General features: G+C 36.2%; 1 pseudogene; it reads right to left on the minus strand.

The window, feature by feature from the left end:
* Window positions 1-620: 620 nt before the first annotated feature.
* LOC123251102 lies at window positions 621-24,060 on the minus strand (annotated as a pseudogene).
* Between the last annotated feature and the right edge of the window lie 1,975 nt (window positions 24,061-26,035).

Consider the following 26,035-nt stretch of genomic DNA (forward strand, 5'->3'; position numbering starts at 1 on the left):
AAGAGGATCCTTTCCTACCATTTAATTGCAACTTTATATTTTTTGGTTTCATTTGGTAAGTTGATATTTTCTTTAAATAAGTTTATTTAAAGAGCAAAATGCTCGATTTGAAGACAACTCTAATGAGAAGTGATTTCTTAATAGTAATCTCTGCTGAAAGAGAGAAGTCATTCTTTAAGTAACAGCTAATTGAAATAAATATATATGTATATACATATATATGTATATTGTCTCTGGTTTTACAACAACAAATGAAAAATATTGATTAATAAAATGAGATCTATAAAAATTTTGGTGTGTTTTCATGGTACTGTTAAACAATGAGAGAAAAGTAACAAAAATACTGGACTATAATAATAAAAGCTAATTGAGCATGCAGTACATGGAGTAAAAGGATACTTTTGCAGAGGCAATTTGATTTTTTTTTTCTGTTCCCCATCTCCATTTGAGGCTGGACAAAATATGCCATCAGCATTTGGTTTAAAACAACCATGACAACAACCATGAATTATGCCTATGTACACACACAAGTTACTCTGTTTATAATAAAGCAAGAATAATAAAGAAAAGGGTATCAAAGCAAAGATAAAATACCCTGCAATAATCAGGGTTACCATTTTTTACTTGTGAATATATTGTTGTCCTTGAGAGCAGAGATCTTGGGTAAAAAAAATCTGGTTTCCTCCTGTCTGCTATTGGAACATATCAATTATATCTTCAGTCTCCACTTCTAGCTATTTTACACAATAGATTTTTATTAGTTTACTAAGAGGCATATGCCTCTTAATCTTTTTTAATTACATACATGATGATCACTATCACCAACAAAAAGCATTTGAGTATACTAATGCATAAAAATTATGTACTAAGCCACAAACCACATTGTTTACAATTTGTTTAAAAATATCTAAATTATATATGTGTTCTAATATAAACATCCTCTACTTTTGAATTCCTTTTGAATTTGTTTTACTTTCATACTTTTTTCTCTGGATATTGTGGCTGTTATTTTTAAAAAATAATTCATATTATATATTATTCTTATTCTCTTTTCTTCTTTTTTATTTCTTCCTATATTTCCCTTTTAAAATATTTCTAATATTTGTCATTTTTAATAACAGTACAATCCATTACATTCAAATACCACAGCTTATCCAGCCATTTCCCCCAATCATTGCATGTGTTATTTCCAGTTTTTTATCATTATGAATAAATCTTGCATGAATATTTTTATAATTACCCAGTTTGAGTGCCCAATTCTAGTAATGGGATCCCTCAATCAATGAGCATGAACAACTTAACAGCTCGTAATGGATATCTCCATCTTGTTTTCTAAAAAAAAAATCAAAGAATACTCTAGCAATATAATATTCAGTCTCTTTCTTTATGTTCCTATCAGAATTTAATTTGATCAACTTAGCTGGTCTGCTTCTCAGTTATGCATTATGAAGACTATATTTAGTAGACACAGTCTATAGCCAGGACCTTACTTTTTCCAAAACCAGATCTTTCCAACTTGATAATACCCAATGGAACTTTTGTACCAGTTGCACAACCCCTCAGGAATGTAGGATTACCTCCATAATATAATGTTTGTTAAAGTATGACTTTTGCAGAATATTTATGCCCTCTAAACCATTATTGTCTCACAAGAAATTATGTTTGGATTATGCGTATGCTCAGGTTTGAATCTACAACTAACCTCATGCAGGTGTGTAAAGGTTCTCCCAATATCTGTCATAGTTAATTTATGTATGGTTCTATTAATCTCCTTACCTTCTTTCTTATAGATTTTTGGGTTAGATTTATCTATTTCTAAGATGGGATAATTAAAGCCCCCTACTATAATTATTTTATCTATTTCTGTCTGTATCTCACATTTCTTCTTTAAAAATATGAGTGCTATAACTCTTGATGTATACAGATCCAATATTGATATTGCCCCATTATCCATAGTACCCCCGCCCCCAACATAATATAGTTACTTTGTTCATCCCTTCCAATTATATCCATTTTAGTGCAAACTCCTGTTGGAGATTATGACTGCTACCTCAGCCTTCTTTGGATCCACTGTGGGATAGTGTATTCTTCTTCTAGCCCCCTTATCTTTTCATTTTTATTTTGTCCACCTTTCCAAAATTCCTTTCTTATCCCCATAACTGTGTCCTCCTAGTTCTTGATTCCCCTATCCCCTCACCTGACCTAGAATTTCTGGGCAGTTTTCCTTGATGATTATTTGGAGTAATGTATCTAAACTCTTTTTTTTTTATCAGAAATTTCTAGGAATCCAACTATTTTTATACTCTGTCTCCTTGATTTTTTTTCTGGGTCAGTTGTTTTTGAGATAAGATATTTCATATTCTCTTCTATTTTTCCATTCTTTTGATTTTGTTTTATTATTTCTTCTCTTAGGAAATCATTAACTTCTTCTTGTCCAATTCTAGTACTTAATACATTATTTTCTTCTATGAATTTTTGGATCTCTTTTTCCATTTCAGTGATCTTTCTTTTCCTAATTTTCTTTATTTTCTTGTATTGTTATTATTTTCCCCCTAATTTTTCCTCAACCTCTCTCATTTGATTTTTAAGGTCTTTTTATTTTATTTTATGATTGAATTTTAAATTTTAAAATATTTTTCCATGTTTCCATGATTCATTTTCTTTCCCTTCCCACTCCCAGAGGCAACAAGTAATTCCACTGGGTTATACAAATGCTATTACTTGATACTTATTTCCATATGATTCATTTTTGCAATAGACCAATCTATTAAAATCAAAATCCCGAATCATATACCTATTTAAAAAAGTGATAAGTCATATGTTTTTCTTCTGTGTTTCTACTCCCACAGTTCTTTCTATCAATGTAGTTAGCATTCTTTCTCATAAGTCCCTTGGGATTGTCTTGGATCATTGCATTGCTACTAGTAGTACAGTCCATTACATCGAATCATTCCACAATGTCTCACTTTCTGTGTACATTGTTCTCCTGTTTCTGCTCATTTCAATCCGCATTATTTCATGGAGGTTCCTCTAGTTCATGTAGAAATCCTTTGAAGTTTTTTTAAAGCTCTTCCAAAAAATGTCTTCTTGATCTTAGGAGTATTTATTGTATTTCTTTGGTGTTTTTGAAGTAGGTATTTTTATTTCACTGTCCTCTGAGTTTGAGTTGTGATCTTCTCTGTCCCCATAATAGCTATCAATTATAGTTAGGTTTTTCTCCTTTGTTTGCTCATTTTAATTTTTTTAAATTTTAGTTACCTAGGCCAAAAGATTTAATTATTGGCTTTTTATTGGACTCTCAGGGTTCCTGTTGTGCTAGGATAAGTTACCTTAGGTTGCAGGATTTTTAAATTTTTGTTTTTACCTGGGTCATATTGAGTTTTTCCGGGGTCTGATGTTATCCTGGGTTCCCACTCAATCCCCAGGCCATGATTGACTTCAAATATTCTGACTAAAGCCTGTGAGCAGTTCTGTCACTACTACTGCAACCAGCTAGTCAACATCCCCCTGTGGGAGAAACTAGGGATTCTACTCTCCTTAGAATGAATGTGGCTGATGGGGCCCCAGGCCCACAGAAACCAGACTCACTGGTACATTCTCCTTCATGTTATAAGGAATTTTATTTATCTCACTCAGGCTCTTTAAGAGCAGAAATTTTCTCAGTAACCCTCCATCACTTTAAGGCCTATCATAAAAGAGAGAATTCAGTTGGTTCTGGGCTCCAATCTCTCTGACTTCCTTGGGAGCAGGTTGCTGGATCATTCTCACAGACAATGAAGATCTATTAGTTATTTTGAGACAGTTACTTTGAGAGTTTGGGATATACCTATGAATTTAAGTTAAAATCTGATTCTGGAGAGTTTTTCTCCTAAAGGGAGGAAGAGCTGTCAAAGTGGTTTTATCCATTCTTTCTGACTTAGGAGTGGGCCTGAGTCAGTGTCTCTATATAAGAAGAGATTCTGATAGTTATATTTAAGAGTTTGATTTCATAGATTACTTTGAAGAGGTTAAAGAAGATTTTATTAATTAGAACATTTTAGTTAGATAGACATTTTTATCTTTAGTCAGTGAGAGTAGATAAGTATAGGTCTGCCTTGGCAGACAAGAAGAAACTGCAAAGAAACTGCAATTCAATCTTGGGGGGTTTATTTAGATATTTTAGTATAGCTTTAGAATTTTAGACATAATATAAGATTATTAGATATATAACATTCCTCATTCCTCTTCTCCTTCTGCCATAGCCTGGGACATGTCAGGTGTCTAGTCCACTTTTCTTGGGCCTTCAATGTCCCTTGTTCACTAGTAGTGAGCTCCTGCCCTTAGAGCTGGTGCCCTCAGACTCAGAGGTGTCAAATCCTTTAATACCAGCCAGTGGAGGTTTCCACATCCAGGGAGATAGCAGATACAGCTTCTCCCAGGACCCTCAGCCTGAGGATTCTAGGGGTATCCTTCAGGTTGCTTGCTTATTCTGCTCCTAGGGGTTACTTTGTTGATTCCACTCAGTTTGCTCTTGTTGGGTTCCCAGGGCTTATAGCTGTGGGACAGGTCATGGAAGTCAGAAAATGTCATCCCTAGATTTTCCCTGTTGTTCAGCTTCCCTCTTTAATCCTGTCTACTTTTGCTGCTTTTAGCTTTGATTTGGAGGAGTTATTTGGGGGCGTGGGGGGCATATTGAGGGAGAGAAAGCTTCATGCCCTACTCCACATTTTCCCACAATACATCTCTATGCCTCTTAATCTTAAATTGAATCATAAAATCATCTTTCCCAGCCACCTTCAAATGAATGTGGTTATTGCTTTCAGTTTTAATTACCTTAGTTTTTTTATCTGCAGTGGTAGATCCTGGGCCACAGCTTTACAAAAGAGGCATCAGAATTGCCTGAACCAAGGAAATCTCTCAGGTAGGTACCGATTATATTCCACTCAGCCATGACATTCAGTCATATCATACCTTCAGTTCTATTTGATTTGTTAGGGAAGTGTGAAAGGGAAATGAAACCAAGAGCTAAGTATAAGATTTGGAAACCACGTAGAGATAGAAAGAGAACTCAGTAACAACCAGTACACATGGCCTTCATCCTGTGACATACTCTTTGTCCTAGGATATATACAAGAAGGAGTAAAGTTCATCTTTCCCAGAAATTATCTGTAAAATACTTTTGAGTTCAATGTAATTACATTTTAGACAAATACTTTCATTTTTTTTTAATTCTCTCCCTTTAGAATATGGTACTGGTAAAATTATTAACATTTTCTCAGGTGAAATTTGAATTAAATAAAAATCCATCAAAATATTGTGTTGCCTCATGTTAACCTTGGTATAGCTTTTTAAATTTGGAGGAAATGATTTGGTCCAAGTTAAGATAAACCCTAGGTTATCTGTCAGAACCAAACGGAAACTATAAATGTTAAGAGATGATTTCTAATATATATATCCCTACTAAAAACTTTGTAGCACAAATAAAAGTTAGCATAAGCTCAGGGTACTTGGAAAAAATATCAAAACAATCCCTCTTTTCATCCCTTTTATTTGTTCATTTTCAACCACATATTTGTTCTATATTCTGTTAGTGATTTAAACTCCTCCCAAAAATAAGAACACTAAATTGTTTTTAAATGCAAAATGTTAGCTGCCTCCCACAGCATAGGAAATTAAATCCTATAAATGACCATACAAATGATGATGGAAGCTGACTCTCCATTTCCAACTTGTCATCATTCAAAATGAGATTATTCTTTAGCAGCTGTTTTACATTATTATGGAATTCTGAAACTCATCCCTCCAATTAGAGTATAGAACATACCAATGATCAAAATACCTTTCACTCCTAAACAATTACTTTACATTCTCCAATCAAAATTGTCAAATATGAATGATGACAAGCTGGTTGTATTTGGCATATTTCACATGCTTGGACTGAAGTATGATCTGGGACAGGGGGAAAATGAGCATTGTTTCCAAATAGAACAAATTTTCTGTGTGGTCGCAGGGTAAGTATATAACTCCTCCTAGATCTGTTCCCACTCAGTAAAATTGCAGTTCTTTAAACTATAAACAAAGATGAGTTGAGATTGTTTTATAGCATGTATACTTCCACAAATCTCTCATTTCAATCCAGAACTGACATTCCTGTCTAGCTCTAAACAGAGTTGATTTTAAGTGAATTTAAATGACAAATCACCCATTAAGAAGCATTAGTTGAAAATTTACTTTGTTCTCTAAAGTGTCTAATTGTGTCTGGAACTCCTTGTGTAAATGAGGTAGGGAAAATCCTAATAATGCAGATAGGCTAGAGAATGAAAGAAATATATAAGAAACAAACGTCAGAGTCCCCAGACTATATATACATACATATATGTGTGTATAAACATATGTACATATATACATGTTATACATATATTATGTATAAATAATATGTATAGAATGGGTATATATGTATATATGTATATATGTATATGTATATCCAGTGATGGGCAAACTATGTCCCACAGGCCAGATGTGGCCCCTTGAAATGTTCAATCCAGCAGTGCAACATTATTCCTAATCAGACAAATACAATGAGTAGGATACAATATAAAGAAACTTCAAAAGAGTTGCCTTAGAAACAGACTGAGAGATGAGCATTTCCTTTCCTTTGGCCCCCTCTTTAAAAAGTTTGCCCATCACTGAACTAGATGATTTCAATAAATGATTTCTTTGATTTTCTGTTTCCAAGCTGTTCTTCTGCTCAGTTGAACCTATTCTTCAACAGCAATTTTAGTAACCATCTTTTCTCATTTCTGGTTTATTGACACCTTCAGCTAAAATTGGTAAAAGTTTCTCATATTCTGTTCCTTTGGAGGATTATTTTTCTCTGCCATTCCATGGAAACAAAATGTGACAGTGGAGAGAAATCTCTTGTCTTCCCATCCTCTTCCTCTCCTGCCCTGCTCACTTCCTTCTCCCCTTCTCTTCTTCTAACTTCCCCTTGTACAATAGTTACAGTTACCATAATTTCCTCATTATTAACCCAAACCTCCAATTATTCCCATGAAAAGCCTGAAGCAAATTCCTTATTCCTTTTTAAGCAATTTATAAAATACCCCAATTTACTGCTATGACCAATAATAAGGAAGTTTCCCATTGGTGTTATACTGGCTTTTAGTATAAATTACATATAATTTTGAGCTCTGAGAGATAATGACCGGATCAGGGAAATCCCTCCCACCACCCTTTGTGCTTCCCACTGCAGAAATGGAGGGTATATTTTGAGACTATGCCTGCTAATAGCTCTTTCCCTCTCTTTGTGAGGAGCAATAACATTTGTTTGTTTTTGTCGTTGTTGTTGTTTTAAAATATTTTATTTTTTAGAAAAATTTTCCATAGTTACATGATTCATGTTTTTACTTTCCCCTTCACTCCCCCCTTCGCGCCCCTCACCATAGCCAATGCACATTTCCACTGGTTTCAATATGTGTCATCGATCAAGACTTATTTCCATATTATAGGAGCAATAACATTTGTTAAAGCTATCTTTGTGTAAGGTGCCACTTTTCATCTGAATTCCTTTCCATTACAATCTGGTGGCAATGGTAAGGATGAAAGTGTATTTCAACAGATAGCTTTTTGAAGAAAGATAATAAGAGGAGAGGAAAGGAAAGGTCCTTGAGGATGGGGCTATTTCCCATGGAGCTTAGAAGCCAGATACCTATGAGATTTTAAGCTACAAAGGTATTCAGTGGCCAAGGTCTTGCACCTTCCAGATTCCTGAGCAATGGGTTGCTTAAGAAAAAGATATTAACCCCAAGGGAGTCAAAGATTGTATTCCTTAAAATGCTTTTACAGTAGAAACTCACATCTAGGAGAGATGAAAAGTGGCAAGGGTTGACCAACAAATAGCATAAAAATAGTCATAATTTGAGCTTTTTCCATGAGTCAAGAGACTACCATATACATGATCCCTCACCTATTGTGGGAGTTATGTTCCAGAGCCCCCTGCAATATGTGAAAATCCACATAGTAGTGGCATTTACTGCCAGAAGCCTTAGAAGGCACAGAATGTTTGGGTAGCATAGGACTTGAAATAAATTTAAACTCTTACAAAAACTTCACATAAACAAAACTGCAGAGCAACACTATGTGCAGCAATCAGACATAGATGTGAAGTGGACAAGGAGAGATGCTGAATATATAGGCATAGTGTGGAACAGCAAACAGACTGATGCTACAGTTACTGAACCAATCAGCACCCAGGATACAGTGCTGTAGTTGGTCACCTTTCATCCCATCTGCCAATAGTGTGCTGTGTACAATCTCATGCTGGCAAACTTGCACAAGCAATAGTTGCGCACTGCATTTCCATTGTGTGTTGAAAGCCGTTATATGTAAAAAGCCAATTGGAGAAATAGGGTCAAATTTAGGGCCTGTTATCTGGATTCCCTACGTGACCAATCCAGGCTGAGGCAGTCTTTGTGTTTGGTCCTGGTCACCTGAGCCCTGAAAAGCTCTGATACCAGCAGGTAGATTAATCCAAAAACAACTTGACCCCTCCAAGAGGCTATTAGGAGTCATTTAGAGAAACAGAGTCTGTAATAGATGTTTTATCTGGATCCCATTACAAAATCATCGGCAAGTAAAACTGCGTGTATGATTTTTCTGCACTACATGTCAGATGCAGATAGAATGGACCATCTAAGGTAAAAATCTGAGGCTCCTCTTTTGACTCATTTTTAGATCCCCACATTCTCTCAACATTCTTATTGGAAAGCTTTGAGTCCTTAACCAGACCAGCAGCTACTGAGTTAACAATTCCTCTCCTTGACAATTTCTCTCCTTGATAATTAAGAAGCCTGAAACCTAAAAAATATATTACTTAGATAAAGACTGGAGCCGGACAATTTAGTCCAGACTATCTGACCAGGTGCAGATCTGTAAATCAAGGCAGAACGCAATTAGTAAACATCTCCATGAAATTTATTTCTGCTCCCAGAAGTAAACCCTACTAATTGGTGGTTGGAATTTGGCCCTTGTCCATATCTCTACTTTTTAGACTTTAATGGATTGTGTATGATTTGTAACCCCTTCACAGCTGTTACTCTTTCTTTGTGTTCTTTGTTTGAAACCAGTATAAAATAAAGTCCAAATCCCATAGCATCGGATCAGCATGGGCTAACCTCTAGTTTGGCTGTTCTCAGTTTCTTTTCCTGTCTTAGCAATCCGACGCCGTAAAACGCCACTCAGGACCCCTGCCATATAGAGCTGGTCCTCTATAATTGTGTACAGTACAGTATTCATCCACAAAATCCCCTGATATAGGGAAGACTCCACAATATAGAATTAGATATATTTTTAAAGAGAAACTACAGTAAGTGAACCAGGATATAGGGAGGGATGACTGCATATCCTGACAGCAGGAGATACCTATACAGAGTATAGGAGAGGCCACACCTATTGCTTATCCTAATATAAGGCTACCATCTCAGTCCTTGCAAATATTTGCCTTTACCTAGGTTGTCCTAACAATATTTCCAGTGACTGCAGAACTCCCTTTCCTGCATCCCAGACTCAATAATGAGCCCCAAGTCAAGACATAACATAAGTTTTCTCTGCCCCACACCACTTTCAAACATCAAGCATTTTGGAAGGGATCATTGAACCAAGTCCCATGCTCCAACAATAATAGACAATCTCTTTCTGATTGGATAAATTGTTTTACTTGAGCAATCTTTCTTTACCCAAACCCCAAAAGGGGAAGTCTTCATTATTTCAGATATTAGCAGAACATATTCAGAGGGTGGAGGGAAGAGAACCACCAAATTACATCTAGTGGTATATAACCCGGTGATTATATCCCCAGACTCACTTTTTTCCCAATCAAGCCACATTTATCAGGAGGGTGGATGATCTACTTCACAGGCCCTAGCAGTCAAGATAGAGCTAATACCAACTTGAATGCATTGATGCCTGCTAGCTATTTCCTGATAGTCTAGCTAACAGATGAATCATCCTTTACATTCATCTTCCCCAAGGTCCCTAGCTTCTCTAGAACAGTGTAAGGATGGGATTTGTGCAAGGGGGATGGGACCAAAGGAGCCAAAGAAGAGGTGGCTAACAGTTGGTGACAGTTACTGGAAGTTGAGACCAGAGAGAATTCTGGGAGTTTCTCAGAGGAAGGAGATTAAGAGATTGCTCCCAAAATGGAGTCCAAAAACTTAGCCAACTCGATGGTTGGTGGCCAATTTATGACCCAGGAAACCTATTGGGACCATACAAATAATCCAAACAGTGATTACAGAAGGAGGTGAGGCCCAGGTGAGACAGAGGAAGCAATATGGTAGAAATAAGAGGGTGATAATAAATGAGTCTCAGATGAAATAGTGGATCAGGGAATTGGGAGATTAGGGGGATATTGTGTACAATCCACCTATAAGTTAGAAGGGAGGACGTGAGTTGGTGAAAAGGAGAATCCCAGACTCTGATCTAGCTTGTTTATTTCTATGAGTAATATCAGACACTAAATGCAAACTATTTAAGATACTCTAATTATTCATGTTGTTCATATTGACTTGTTTGATTTTCTTAGCCTTTGACCCTGGCCATCCTCTACAATATAGAAGCAGCCAAACTCAGGAAGTACAAGGAAAATTGTTTTCTCAGGATTTTCTTTTATATGATTTCCCCTCTGGTACATTACTCTTTACTGTGCCTAACTCAAGTAATTGCAATGACAAATAACTTCAGCAAAGAGATATCTGATATTTGGCTCCAATAATAATAATAATAATAATAATAATAATAATAATAATAATAATAATAATAATAATAATAACAACAACACAGGCTTCCAATAGCAACCAAATTTTCAGTCTCTTGAGGGAATGGTGCAGTGATTAGGTCAATGCCTGAGGAATGGGAAGGAGATGTCAGCCTAACCTATTTCCTGGTAGCATAAACAAACCAATTAGCACAAGTACCAACCCAGGAGAAGAGGGTAGAATTTTAGATATTATTGCTAGGTACTTAAATGGTAAAGAAGGAATTTTACAAATTCTGCTGCACAAATGACATGTCTACAATTTTAGACAAAACCATATGCAAATGTTGATCCTTTCGTTACATCCTGCCTCCCCCTCAGATGGGTAGAAATCCAATGTCAAGATGTAAGTGCTATCTTGTGACCATGCTTTGTGGTATTTCAAACTCTTTTTGCTTGTCCTTCTTATTTTGAAAATATCATCATCAATGTCTTGAGTTGTATATGAATTGAATTTAAGTGAGCCTCATTATCTCTTCCAGAGTCATCAAAGTTCAGTGTCTAGACCAAAGTTAGTATGATTGGAGATGACTTGGGTTGCAGTGGATGATCTTGGTGTCTCCAATGTCTGACTAAGCTTTAAGTACTCCATATTGCCTGCTTCATTAATTTTATGGTCATTGGAACAAATTGTTCTCATCTGCTTACTCCTCTAGGGGAAGTCTTCACATGCTTAGGGAAGACACCTCTCTAATTCACTAACAAGTATGAGGCCCATTGGTTATCCTCAAACTGCTTTTGGTTATCTGCCAAGATAGTCTATTGAGGCGTGGCCACTGAGTATGCCATAGCTTCTTGGAGCCACAGGTGGAAGTTGAGTGCCAGGTGGACACCAAAAGCAGATAAGCAACACTGAAAAGGGATCAGCAAACCTAATACGAGAGGAGCAAGTCCTCCTTGGATACCCATGCACCCCAATTCCATTATATCCCATTCCAAATTCTATCATTTTACAGACCTTAGTTGTGTGAATCAGAAAAGTACTTCCTTGAAATAGCAGATTTGCCCTCCCCAAATACCAACTTAAATGTAGACTCTCTAAACTAGTAAACACCCCCAAGGGACCTTTAATTTCTATGATGGCTTTGGCTCCCCCAAATTGTCCCTGGTAAATAATGTACCCTGAGGGCTTTTCACTATTCCTTGAGGATCTCCCAACTTTTTATGAAGGGTGGTGGGGTTGGCTGCCTGGAGAAAAGGGAAAGGTTAGTTCTTCCATCTATTTATAAGGGCTTTTCTCCCATGGCTAGGGGTGGCAGAAACAAACAAATAATCAGGAACTACTCCTTAACACTAGCTCAGGGAGCCAATGAGAAGTATTGGTAGCACAGGCTTGCTGTGCTTAAGAGTTCCCTAACCTGAATGATAATAGAGAACATCCTTGACTATCTATCTACTCCCTAGTCAGTCTGGCCATTAGCTATTATCTACTGCTATTATGGAGTCAATATTAGTGGGAAGTTGAAGAAGTCATTAGGAAAATCAAGGAGTGAGGCATCTGTCTCCTTGGGATATTGCCAGATAATGGGGGTGGGGGGGGAGAGATTTATTCTCATGGCTAAAATTTGGTTCCATGGATCCTGGATCCATGACAGATATAGTCATAATCCTAATCACAAGCTACTGTGTGCTACAAAGCATCCTGGATCAGTTTCTTATTTCCTTCATCATTAGCAATATACTTGCCATAAAGAGAAGTGCTTTTGCTACGGATGACAGAAGACTTCTCAGTCTTCAAAAGGATGGATTGTGAACTGATGAAAATCAGTTTGAGTGTACCTCCCCCAACTTCCTCTTCAGTATCTTGCTGGCAAGGTACATTCATGAATTAAATTCTCTACTTCTCTGCCTCTTATTCCTTACTCCTTTTTAGGCAATTTAAGGGAAAAAATATCTCACATTATTAGTCCTAAAAATAACAGAGTGGTCTCCCATTGGTATCATTTTGGCTCTTTTCTTAAAAAATATATACTTGAGCCCTGAGGGACTCTGGCCTTCAATTAAAGCATGGAAACTCCACCCTGTGAGGAGCATAAAGACCTCACTGGAGGCATGAAAGCCATACACAGAGACTGCTTATTAGTAGCTATTCTTCTTTTCTTCTCCTGAGTAGTAATAGTTTTTTAAACTATGTTTTACTGTGTGGACTGCCACCTTTCAATTGAACTCTCCTTCATTACAAATAAGAGTAGTAGTTAAAAAACCCTATTACCCTTCAAACACATCCTGACACTCATTCTGACAAATATGTACTGTGCCCATAGAAAGAATTAGTACTTTAAACACTTTTGGGGAATACATAGGACCCAAATGACTCACAATTCTGAAACTATAGGTTCTCAATGACCTTTCCATCTTGAGAACATCCTCACCAAGTTCATGTCTGGGTGTGTTACCCATGAGCAAATTATACAACCCGCTTTATTATGCACAGGGAAGACTATTCATGTTACAGAACTCTGCTGATGAGTCCACCTGCTGTTGGATTTAAAAATCAGTCTGGCAGTCTACTGAACTATTTCTGGCCTGGGCAAGCTACCCCCCAGCCCCCAAGGTTTCCCAGCACAGTCTTCCTTATCTCCCCCTATCATAAACCTAAAACTGAAGCTATCTTATCTGATGTCTTGAGGAATGTTTGTCTATGTTTGCCTGCTTTACAATATTTGCCTATTTAATGTATGTTTGCCAAATGCTTCCAGACCCCTGACCCTGAAACCCCCCCCTCCCCAGATGCTTCCTGACCACCTGTCCCTGACACTACCTTGATGTACCAACCCCCTTCCCCAAACATTTCTATATAAACTCTTGGCTGAGAATTCCAAGGGGTCGTTCAGGCGTGCCTCTCTGCCTAGCGACCCTAGCTATTATTGCTAGTAAAGAATGAGCCTCTTCTTGCATATTGCATTGTCAGTGTGATTCTTCCTTCGGCCATGAACCTGGGTTAGGTATTAAAATTTGGGTACAACANGTGTGATTCTTCCTTCGGCCATGAACCTGGGTTAGGTATTAAAATTTGGGTACAACACTGCTAGATGGACTACTTGATGAGTAGCTTATAGATTCGCCACCTCTAGGTTCAGGCTCAGGAGCAAGCTTGTACTTTTATTTATGGCATTTATACAGTGATTTAAGTTTTGCAAAATGCTTTACAAATATTATCTTTGAATATATTTTAATCTTTTAGCAACTCTGGTTGGTAGATTATATTATTATCTCCATTTCATAGTTGAGGTAACTGATGCTGAAGAAGGCAAAGTGATCCAAGGCAAAATTAGAACAGAGATCTTGCTTATTCAAATCTAGCACTGAATATACTAGTTGTCTTGTTTCAACTTGTGAAAATGAACAAAGGGAAAATCAGACAAGTTTAAATTTCTCTAAGACTAAACTGTAACACTTATATCCTCAAACATACTGAAAATTATTTTTGAGAAAATCTCTTGCGATTCTTTACCTTATCAGTCTCAGTTCTACTTCACAAACATCATTGCTGTGAAACTGCATATTTGGAGAAAAAAATTGACTATGACAGGACTGGATCATAACTTTTTTTTAAAACCCTTACCTTCTGTTTTGGATTTGATAAAAGAATCAGTTCCAAGAACAAAGAGCAGTAAGGGCTAGGCTATTAGGGTTAAGTGACTTGCTCAGGAAGTGTCTGAGGTCAAATCCCTTTTATACTTTAACTGAAATAGTTCTTAATACACTTTAAAGAAAACTGGCCTAACTTGAATGGGAGCAAGGGTTTGAATTTGACTAATACCACAGCAGGTATTTAATACCTAAACCAGATTATTTGCTTATTGTCAGCAGCCTTGGTCAAAAATCCATAGGGAGAAAGTAGATAATATTGTGTTGCAAATATAATTATGAACTGAGAGACAAGTTACAAAATTGATAGACCAGATCTTTCCAGACTTATTCATAATGCAAAGATAGGGCAACGGGAAGTGTTTTTTCTAGACATAGAAGACAAGAGACCAGCCTTGTGATTCACCATCAATCATAGACTGAGAGTATGATAGAACACCTCCTTCCTCATTAGATATCTGCCAAATAGAGATGTTTTGGGATGTCTAGAAGAGGGCTGAATAATTAGCTTTCAAAATTATACTTCATGATCCATATAGCAAAATCTCCTGGTCTTTGATCACTGAGAGATCGATTAATTTGTTGGTTATTTCTGACCTAACCAATTATTTGATTTTCTTACCTGAAAGCCAGTCTCTTGGAATTTTTAATTGTGACAACTGTATTTTGTAGAAACTTATTTAGGGGCACCAAGAGATTCATTTGACTATGCAAACCTAGTAAATATCAAAGGTGGGTCAAACATTTAGCTTTTGTGATTTGTCTTTCCAAAGGATGTTGATATTAACCGTATGGTCACTTTGTGAACTCAATGGAGGTTGATTAGGATAGAAATGATAGGCTGAAAGGAAATCTGTAGACCCTGAAGGCTAAAGGCAACAAAAGGGTGGGGAGGGAAAGAAATAAGCATTTATATAGTGCTTACTATGTGCCAAGCACTATGTTAAGTGCCTTACTAATATTATTATCTCATTTGATCCTCACATTAAACTTGGGGGGGGGGGTAGATGTTGTTAATATCTTCATTTCAGAGTTGAGGAAACTGAGGAAAACAAAGATTAAGTGACTTGTCCATGGTCACACAACTAATGATTGTCTGAGACTGGATTTAAACTCAGGTCTTCCTTATTTTCAGGCCAGCACCGTATCCTCTGCACCACTTTAGCCAAGATTCTTCTTTACTTAAAAGCAAACCCACTATACACAATGGCTCTCAATATTTCAATACTATGTTTATTTAGATATGTACAGGCAACTATCTAGATTATCTATATTAGTATAATATAAAAGCATACATTTGGATAAGGATACTTTGTGGCATATTATACCTAAAGTTATAAAAACTTTAATAGTTTGTATTTATATAGTGCTTTAAGGTCTGCAAAGTACTCTACTATACATGGGATACCTTATTTGATCCTCACAACATTCCTGTGGTAGGAACTGTTACTATCTCCATTTTGCTAAAGAGAATTGGGATGGAGAGGCATTAAATGACTGGCCCAAGATCACACAGTCATAAGTATTTCAGATCGAATTAGAACTCAAGTCTTCCTGACTCCAAGTCTGATGCTTTTTCCACTGTACCTTCCAACTGCTCTGAAATGGATACAGATGTTCTGAGTAGCTTTGCTCATGAAAAACTAAGAATATGGTTGCAAATGTCAATATTCGGATGGCTCTAAATTGTTCATAGCAGGCAAAAAATTCATTTGAGCATCTAAAGGTATATATAATATTGATGAATGTTTGTTAAATTGTATTTTCTTGCCCCACTTTTTGATAATTGATTTTTGAAAATTAAATAAATTTTGCTAAGTTTCACTCACTATAACAATCACTCACCAAGATACAGGTCATCTTGTATGCTTACTTGTATACTCTCTCATCCCTCTACTCCAATTATAGGACTCTTTTCTGCTGTAGGGGCTATTGGAGCTCAAAATGATTTCATTCAAATATAGAAAGCAAAGGATTAGATCTGTTTTATTGCTGAATTAGCCCCATGCCCCCTTCTACTCATAAATCTTCTAAACATCATTGTTTCTACTCAATACTGGAGGAAATTCTCAGGTAGGTTTGATGTAGTGAAGATTATTGGACTAGTACCTAAAAGGGGAGTCACAACTTAGTCAGAAAGACCTGAGATTTCAACTGACTTCTGCCTTGACCATTAGACAAATCAGGGGTCTGGCATTCTACTTGCCACTGTTCTACTCTAGTCACCAGTTCAGAAACAAAGATCCTTCTAAGTTCCTCCTCCCAGATGATCTACTCAATATTGAATTGAGCTCTGGGATAGAGCTCGGTTGAAAACTGGGGTAGTGTGCAGGAATAGATGCATTCTCATGACTAGCCAGGTCCAGAAATCCTGAATTCTGTCTATCTTTCCACTTTTTGCTTAGAATTTATAATAAAATTAACATTAATATTGCTACTATGATCAATGTGACAATTTATTGCTCCAAGAATCCCTAGGATTCTGAGTTGTAGATTTCCCAAGGAAGCCAAAGTTTCCTTTCCTGAATACTATTCCATGATTCCTCATACCTATCCATGTCAGCTCCATCCTTTATATGTTCCCATCCTACACTATCCTACCCCTTCCATTATGCCCTCTAGAATCCTTGGTCTTTTATTAACAAATTGGTCTTCAAATGACCTCAGTAAGCTAGCATTCAATAAACCAAAAGATCCCAACTTTCGGGACAAGAATTCACTATTTGACAAACACTGCTGGGAATAGAGCAATATTTTATACCCTATACTAAGATAAATTCAAAATGGATATGTGACTTAAATATAAAGAGTGAAATCATAAATAAATTAGGTGAGCATAGTATATCTGTCAGATCTGTGGGAAAGGAAGGAATTTAAGACCAAGCAATAGATAGAGAATATTGCAAAATGTAAAACAAATGATTTTGATTATATCAAATTTAAAAGTTTTTGCACAAACCAATGCAACCAAAATTAGAAGAAAAGCAACAAACTGAGAGAACATTTTTATAGCAAAACTCTCTGACAAAGGTTTAATTTCCCAAATATATAAAGAACTAAGTCAATTTTACAAAAAATCAAGCCATTCCCCAACTGATAAATGGTCAAGAGACATGAATAAGTAGTTTTCACATACTGAAATCAAAACTATCAATAAGCACATGAAAAAGTGTTCTAAATTCCTCCTGATTAGAGAAATGCAAATTAAGACAACTCTGAGGTACCACCTCACACCTAGCACCTAGCAGATGGGCCAAAATGGCAGCAAAAGAAAGTGATAAATGTTGGAGGGGATGTGGCAAAATTGGGACACTAATACACTATTGGTGGATTTGTGAATTAGTCCAACCATTCTGGAGGGTAATTTGGAACTATGCCCAAAGGACTTTAAAAGAATGCCTGCCCTTTGACCCAGCCAGGCCACTGCTGGGTTTGTACCCCAAAGAGATAATAAGGAAAAACCTTGTACAAAAATATTTATAGCCACGCTCTTTGTGGTAGCAAAAAAAAATGAACTGGAGACATTACATGTAAACTGAAAAAACCTCCAGGAATTGATGCAGAGTGAAAGGAGCAGAACCAGGAGAACATTGTACACAGAGATTGATACTTTATTGCACAATTGAATGTGATGGACTTTTCTACCAGCAGCAATGCAATGACCCAGCACAATTCAGAGAAATTTGTGAGAAAGAATGCTGTCCACATGCAGAGAAAGAACTGTAGAAATAGAAATGTATTAGAAAAATATGTGGTTGATCACGTGTGATAGGAAAATGATTGGGGTTTTGATGTTAAAGGATCATGCTACTGCAGATATGAATAACATGGAAATAGGTTTTGAACAATGAAAATGTATAACCCAGTGGAACTGCTTGTCAGATTCTGGAGCGGGGAGGAAAGAGCAGGAGGCTGAGGGGAGGGGAGAGGGAATCATGAGTCATGTAACCATGGAAAAATATTCTAAATTTAAAAAAAAATTGGTCTTCAAGTCTAATAGACTTGGACCTTCCTCATAGAAGGAATTTTATATGCATTATATATTTGACTTTTACTTGCTGTCTTCCTCTGATGGAATTTTAAGTTTTTGAAGACAAGTACTGACTTTGTGTCCCTGGTGCCTAACACAGTGCTCAGAACCTAATAGTATAAGGATTAAATTAGGAGTTTTGACAAAATAAGAGAGCAGCTTTTAATAATTTAAGTTTTAATGAGAATATAGTAGAGTTGTAAATTAATATTATCCCTTTAAGCCAGAGAAAAAACTTCTAGCAGCTTTTAACAATTAACAATTTAGTTTAATTAAAAATAGAGAGAGTAAAAGAATATAGTAAAAATGAATGTAGTAAAGGAGAGAAACATAGGAAAGAGGGAGAGAAAGAAAATTTCCTAATGTCTATACTAGTTATCCTATCACTACTTATAACTATCTATAATTATTACCTAAAACTGCCTATTCCTATAACTACCTATAACTAACACTAAAAACAACCACTCCATAAAATGCCAAGCCAATTCAGCCCAATAAAAACCAACCCAATCAGTGTTTAATCTAACCCCAATTAGTTCTGTCAGTGAAGACCAGTCACCTTCCAAAAAGTTCAAGAAAGAAAAAAACAAAAAACAAAAAAAACCTAACAGCCCAAACCAAAAGCCAAAAATCTCTCTAAAGACTAAAACCAAACATCCTCTAAAGGCTAAAGCCAAAAAGCCCTCTCAGTAAGCTCAGGCCCACCTTTTATATTTCAGCAACTGAACGCCAACCACCAACCCAACACACTCTCAAAAGCCAACTTCCCTGCAACTGCCAGCCCTAACTGTCAGCAACTGACCCTCGAAAAACTTACACTGGCCCTTTTTATGCCCTTTTCCTACTTGACTTCCTGTCTCTTTGGTTTCTACTTCCTGTCACTGTGGTTTCTAATTCCTGTTAATCCCTACACATCTCTTTAGTAAGAGGACCTCCAGGTCCCCCGTTAAATTAAAAAAGGAATTAAGTTCTGTACTAGCAGCAATGCAATGACCCAGGACAATTCTGAGGGATTTATGGAAAAGAACGCTACCCACATTCAGAGGAAGAACAGCAGGAGAGGAAACACAGAAGAAAATCAACTGCTTGAATACATGGGTTGATGAAGACATGATGGGGGATCGAGAGTACCACACTAATGCAACTATCAACATTTGGAAATGGGTCTTGATTAACACATGTTAAAACCAGTGGAAATGCATATCGGCCAGCGGAGGGGAGAGGTGGGGGGGGGTGAAGGGGAAAGTAAGAGCATAATTCATGTAACCATATTAACTTTTCTAAAATATAAATATTAATAAATGTTTAAAATTTTTTAAAAAAGGAATTAAGAATACTTTTTTACAATAGGTATTTCATAAATGCTTGTTTAGGATTTAGCTGCATTTCGGATCAATGGAACAAATGTGCTAATAGGAAAGAAATAATGCAAGAGCCAATTAACACATAAACATGGGGCAGGGAGCAAAAAGGAAGACAAAATGGCATTAACAGGAAGAAAGCTTGTTTCTGGGCTTGCACCCGTTTTTGCATCTTAAGACTATGAAAGTCACTCTGTGTTGCTGGTGAAGAATGGCTTTCCAGATGAGGCAGGAGAAATTGGAGGCATGAACAACCACCAAATAATCAGATGGTTCTACCTAGGGGAGAAATCAGCATATAATTTCAGATAACTGGTATCTGTCCTTGAAAAGAAAAAAGAGATCAGGGGAATGCCCTGGGTTCCAGGTACCTCAACTGACTAGATGTAGATCAGCCTCTGAGGCAGTGAGCTCAAATGCGGATGGGAAAAGGGTATGGGAAGCTTCTTGCTCTTCCCAGTAAAAACCACTAGGTCCATGGACTTGAACTGTGACCAGAAAGTATTAGGCTGGAGTCAAACTGGTTTTGTTACCAAGGTATGCACTCTTTGTGATAATTCATAGGATCATCTATGGCCATAAAGGACATCAAGTCTAAGCTCTTCATTTTAAAATTGAAGAAATCATGTTTAGAGAAGTGTGATGATATATTTTATTTTATACCTTTTATAACAAATAAAGCATTAAATGTACTCAAGACAGGTTCATGGGGTTAACTTCATTATCTTCACTTGATTCATGGCCATTAAAATTGGATAAAATTTCCTATTGGGTAAAGGCTGAGCCAAAATTTTAATACACCAAACTTGTAGACTAACAAAATGATCCCGACCACTCACAAAGGAATAGATCTGGAGAAGATAATTTACCTAATCTCTGGGAACTATTTTTTTTTTTCTTCAAGAACACACTGACTTTGTTTGAAGCATAAAAACAATCAGGTTGGGATTCCTGAAAGGCTTTCATCTGACCTTTTCAAGTGGTTGATAGTATCTATATTAGGATTCTCCTTATTGCTTTTCAAATACTGGAATTGCTCCAGGAAGAGGGCACAGGGATCCAGTAGACACAATCTTGCCAGCTGTCTGTATTGGCTGTGGGTACATGCCTTGGCACATAGCCACAATCCTCACTGTCTTCATGTTCCCTAAATCAAAGTTTATCCTTGAGCAAACTCAGCCTCCAGGGGTTCCATGTAGACTTAATCACAAACTACTGAGAATTCTCAATTGATGATACGGCATACAGTCTGGAGGGGGGCCTGCGGCGTGGCACAGCATGCAGTCTCTAAAAGGTTTGCCATCACTGTTCTAGGGATACAAAAAGAGGCAAAAACATCAATTCCAAATCTGTAATGAGAAAGACAATATGCAAATAACTATGTACAAACAAGAGTCAGACAGGACAAAATGAGGATCGTCAGATAGTATAGAAAAGACATTAAAATTAAAGAGATCTCAGAAAGGCTTCTTGCAGACAATGAGATTTTAGCTGAGACTTGAAGGAAGGCAGGGAAACTTGGAGGCAGAGTTAAGTAGGCAAAGAGTTCCAAGCAAGGAACTCTGTTTTTCCACATCCACTCCAAATTTGTCACTTTACCCTTTTGTCATTTTAGCCAGTCTGATGGGTATGAGGTGATATTTCAGAATTGTTTTGGTGTGTATTTCTCTAAAGCGTTGTGATTTGGAGCATTTTTTAATATACCTACATGTGGTTTTGATTTCTTCATCCCAGAATTGTCTGTTCATATCTTTTGTACATTCATCAATTGGGGACTGGCTCTTATTATAAATTTGACAAAGTTTGCTATATATTTTAATATGAAACCTCTCTCTAAAAAATCATCACCCCCCAATTTTCTGCTTTCCTTCTAAACTTGGCAGTGCTCATTATACTTATACAAAAACTTTTCAATTTAATGTATTAAAAATTATCCATTTTACATTTTACAATGCTTTACATTACTTGGTGATTCATAAATTCCTCCCCTATCCATAAATAAATGATCCCCGTTCTTCTAATTTACTTATGTCTTTACTCTTTTTATGTCTAAATCATGTATCCATTTTGCTCTTATCTTAGTGAGTGGTGGATATTTGTTTCATGAAAGGAGTTTGGTATAACTCCTTCTTTACTTGTTCTTTCAAACAATTTGTTTAATATTGGAATTAGTCCTTAAATGTTTGGTAGAATTCACTTTTAAATCCATCTGGTCCTGATGCCTTTTCCATTTTTGTCTTGTTAGATTTCTTTTTTCTAAAGTAGGTTTATGCTGGAGTTTTATTTCTTGTTCTGATAGTCTAGGCAGTATTTTAAAAAACAGAAGTATTCTTCTATTTCTATTTCACTGTTAAATTTGTTTTCATATAATTGAGCAAAATAACTCCTAATAGTTGCTTTAATTTCATCTTCATTGGTTGTGTAGTCACCCTGTTCATCTTCAATGGAAGTGATTTTGTTTTCTTCTCTTATTTTTTATAAAATTTTTTATTAAATTTATTTAAATTTTATTAAATTAAATATTTATTAAATAAACCAATGGTTTATCAGTTTTGTTGATTTTTTTCATAAAAACAACCCATGGATATATTTATTAATTCAATTTGATTAATTGAATTAATTCAATTTTTTACATTCAATTTTATTTATCTCACCTTTAATTTTTAGTATATTTAATTTGGTGATTACTTGACAATTTTTAATTTATTCTTTTTTCTAGTTTTTTAAATGAATTCCCAACTCATTCATCTTTTCTTTCTCTATTTCTATGCTCTATTTTATTAATATAAGCATTTAGAGTTATAAATTTTCCTCTAATTACTGCTTTTGTTGTATCCCATTGGTTTTGGTATGTTGTCTCATTATTTTCATTCTCTTTAATGAAACGATTTATTGCTTCAATAATTTGTTCTTTAACCAACTCATTCTTTAAGATTAGTTTATTTAGTCTCCAATTTGCTTTTACTTTTTGTTTCCAGGATCCCTTACAATTTTTATTGTGTTGTGTTCTGAGAAGGTTGCTTTTTAAATATCTGCTTTTCTACATTTAAATGATAATATTTTTGTGGCCTAATGTCAATTTTTGTGAAGGTACCAGGTACCACTGTACTATTCTCTGTTCCAATTCAATTCCCTTCAGATATCAATCATTTTTAACATTTCTCCTTGACTTCTTTCTTACTTATTTTTGGGTTAAGTTTATCTGGTTCTGAGAGGAGGAGATTAAAGTCCCCCATTATTATTGTTTTGTTATCTATTTCCATCTGGAACCCATTTAATTTTTTCCTTTTAAAATTTGGATGCCATTACATTTGGTGCATAATAGATTTTAAATTAATAATGTTTTGTTGCCTATGGTACCTTTTAACATGATATGGTTTCCCTCTTTATCTCTTCTGATTATATCTATTTTAGCTTTAACTTTGTCAGAGATCATGATTGCTATACCTGCTTTCTTTGCATTAGCTGAGAAATAGTATATTCTGTTCCAATCCTTTATTTTTAATTTATGTGTGTCTCTCATTTTTAAATGTGTTTCTTGTAAAAAATATATTGTCAGGTTTTGATTTTTGAAACATTCTGCTATCTCTTTTTGTCGTGTGGGTGAATTCATCCCATTCACATTGTAATACAGATTTTAGCATTGCCATATTGGCTTAGGGCAATCCTGTCAGTTGCCCTGGATGTAGCTGCATGTGCCACATGGCAGATACCAACTGGCAGTTGAGCTGAGAATATAAAAGGCCCTGGAAAGCCAAGGCTGGGTTCTGTTTTTCTCCCTGACTTCACCCTGAGCACTCGCTTACCCCTAACGCCCCAGCCCCAACCCCCCGGGCCCCAGGTAGAAGGAGGTAGAATGTGGGAAATTAGGCCTTAGGATAGAGTAGGGTTTTAGGACATATTTTCAAGAGCAACTCAATATTATCTATTATTATCACTTACAAGGTTAGCCAATAGATCTACTCAATTTCCTAACCAGAGACCTCTTTGTTCTGGCTGAGGACTGCCAGCCCTCGGTCAGCCAAGACCTTCCAAGGACCAGCTTCAGCCAGTGAATCCATAGCAACAGATTAGTGTTACTAAGCCCTCTTACCATTGCCTTGTTCCTTCCCCAGTGATTTTAAATAAATCCCATAGCCTTTAACCAGAGAATCTTGTGGTATTTCCTTACCATCAAAGGCTAAGGAGGACAGGCAACAAGGAGGGAATGCTGATCTGTTAAGGTTGAAACACACTCCATAGTTGAGGTCAGGAAGTTCTACATCCACTTCCTGCCAGTCTGCCATAACCAATAGGAGGTTGTTTCCTCAGCAAGGAGGGGCCAGCAGCCTGACACCTTAAAGAGGCCTAGTGGTAGCAGTGAGGTTTCACTGGGCACTCAGCTCTCAGGGTTTGGATCCTTGTATTTTCATAAGCAAGTTTCATACCCAACTGAGGTTGCCCACTCCAGCATAACAACCAACACCAACCTCCTACTAGCCTTGTTACTGGCTCAAGGCTCTATTGACCTCACTTCCTTCATAACAACATTCAATGTCATAATTACTAGTTGTATATTTTCCTCCATTTTGTCTTCTCTCACAGTTTATCTTTCTATTTCTTTCTTTTTGCTATATCCGTTCTCAGACTTATCTTATCCCGCATCCCTCTCTTATCCCCTCACCTTACCCCTCAATTTCTTGATATGTACCCTCTTATCAGTATCCTTCCCTTTTCATATCCTCTTGCCCTCTTTTCTTTTAATCTACTCTTTCTTCTCTTCATTCCTCAGTCCCTTAAGGGGCTTTCCTTTGTGTGGTGCCTCTCTTATCCTATCCCAGTCCCTCCCTTATCTTCTCTCCTTTCCCACCTGTTTCTCAGTACATTAAGAAGATTTTTACCCTTCTTATTGTGTAGGTTGTTCTTTCTTTATTCCATATCTGATGAAAGTAGGATTCTAGTACTATCAGCCCTTCACCTAATCTTCCCTCTTTTTATGGCAGCTCCTTTATTCATTCCTCCTCCATATGAGATAGTTGTTCCACCTTATCTCCTCCTGATCTGCTCTATTACACATTTTGGCTCATTCCTTTGCATTCACCTTGACCTCATAGTTTTCCATTTAAAAATGCCCCTTCAAAATATCAAAGCCATAATGCCATTCCCGGGGGACCTAAATAACATTTTACCATGTAAGAATCAAAGATTTTGATCTTTTGCATTGATTATGATTAGTCTTTCATCATTACCTTTGTATATTTCACATAGATCAAATTTTCTATAGAGTTCTGTATTTTTCCCCAGAAATAGTTGAAACTCCTTTAATTCATTAAATATTCATTTTTTTGCCTTTCATAATGCTGAGTTTTGCTGGATATGTCATTCTTTGTTGTAGATCCAGTTCTTTTGCTCTACAAAATTCTGAGTTCTATGTCCTGTGTTCTTTTAATGTTATGGCTCCTAAGTCTTGTGTTATTCTGATTTGTAGCTCCACAATATTTAAGTTATTCTTTCTTGATGTTTGTAGTATTTTTTTTTCCTTAACCTGGGGGCCATGGAATTTAGCAATGATATTCCTTGTGTATTTTCATCTTAGGATCTTTTTCTGGAGGTAATCAGTGGATTTTTTTTTTCATTTTCTATTTTATCCTCTGATTCTAGAACTTCAGAACATTTTTCCTCAATGATTACTTGAAGTATGGTATTTAAACTCTTATTTTGATCATAACTTTCTGAAAAATCCAACTATTTTTATATTCTTTCCTTGATCTATTTTCCATGTCACTTGTTTTTGTGATAAGATGTTTCATATTCTATTGTTTTATTCTTTGATTTTGCTTTATTATTTCTTATTGTCTTAAGAAAGCATTAGCTTTCCTTTGTCTCATTCTAGATCTTAATAGATTATTTTCTTCCATGATATTCTGGACCTCTTTTTGAATTTGAGTGATCTTTCATAATTTTCTTGCATTGCTCTCATTTTTCTCCCCTAATTTTTCCTCAACGTCTCTCATTTGGTTTTTGAGGTCCTTTTAAAGTTCTTCCAAAAGCTCTTTTTGAGCTTATGGTTATTTACTATGTTTCTTTGGTGTTTTTGAAGTAGGTGTTTTTACTTCACTGTCCTCTGAGTTTGAACTGAGGTCTTCTCTGTCTCCATATTAGCTATCAATAGTTGAGTTTTTTCTCCTTTGGCTGCTTTTTAAAAAAATTTTAGTGGCCAGGTCAATAGACAATTTAAAAAATAGCTTTGTGTTGATTTTCCAGGATTCCTATAGTGTTTGG

This window comes from Gracilinanus agilis, chromosome 1 (assembly GCF_016433145.1).
Source record: "Gracilinanus agilis isolate LMUSP501 chromosome 1, AgileGrace, whole genome shotgun sequence".
Classification (NCBI taxonomy): Eukaryota; Metazoa; Chordata; class Mammalia; order Didelphimorphia; family Didelphidae; genus Gracilinanus; species Gracilinanus agilis.